The following is a 1,118-nucleotide window of genomic DNA, read 5'->3' as shown; positions in this document are numbered from 1 at the left end:
TCTCCGCTGTCTCCGCCCTTCCCGGCCGAGCCCCGCCCGGCCCCGCTCCCGACCCGTGCCCAGGAGGGCTGGCCCGGCTCCCTGCCGGCTGTCCGGGCTCCCTGCCGGGTGTCCCTGCCCGGCCCTGCCCGTCCCGAGCCGCTGTCCCGCACCCGCGCCCCGCACTCGTTCAGACCAAGGCAAATCGACATCCCCTGCTTCCCTCGCTGGCTTACCCCCATGTTTTCAAGTTTTGCCAATTCCTCAAAGTTTTACAAAATCATCTCCTTTTTTTCCCTTCAGAACTGTGCTGCCTCTGCCCTGCCCAAACACACCGGCCCGACGCTGCATCCCGAAGGAGATGCTGTGCCCAGCGGTACGGGAGGAACAGAGCAGGGCTGGGATTGGGATCCATCCCTAAACCCGACCCCTCATCCCCGGTACCGAGTGTGCCCCAGCTCACGGTGCTCTGCAGGGCAGGTCCCTCGCCACAGTGCTTTTCATGGATCAGACACAACCTGGGCTTTATTTGGCTTATATGGAATTAGTCTGGATTGTGATCTGAAAAGCTCCCATGAAGTTGAGCAATGAACCTGGGTGCTGAAATCATATTAGCATGTTTTTCAACCTCTGCAACAGACTCGACTTTTTTGCATTTGCTGTAGTTCATTGCTGCTGTGATTTGACTTTTTGCTTTTAATGATGCAGCACAAAATCAAATAAAAACCTTGATCAGTCTTTGCAGGCTGAACAACCATCAACAGGTAGAGTGGAATGTAGGCTGGTCTCAGAAGAACATAGCAAAAGTTTAAAATTATTTCAGTAGAAGTTAACTTTAAATCCCTAATAATTTTATATCTGCTGGACTGTCAGGCATTACATTTCAATAGGACAGTTGGAAGGGTGGGATGCTGTTAATTTACACAGGTTGAAAGGTAATTCAGACTGTGAACAACTCCAGGAAGCCAGACCAGACTCTAAATTTATGTAGAAAAACTTCATGCAGTGTTTAGGTTCTTAAGAGTTTGGAGTCCAAAACACAGCAGGGAAAATAAGAATTTGAATGAAATGGATAAACAAAAGTTTTTAATTAAAATAAGTATTCTTATAGATGAAGAAATCTTCTTTTCCCCAATCTT

This window comes from Ammospiza caudacuta, chromosome 16 (assembly GCF_027887145.1).
Source record: "Ammospiza caudacuta isolate bAmmCau1 chromosome 16, bAmmCau1.pri, whole genome shotgun sequence".
In the NCBI taxonomy this organism is placed as follows: domain Eukaryota; kingdom Metazoa; phylum Chordata; class Aves; order Passeriformes; family Passerellidae; genus Ammospiza; species Ammospiza caudacuta.
This window is presented reverse-complemented; position numbering follows the sequence as displayed.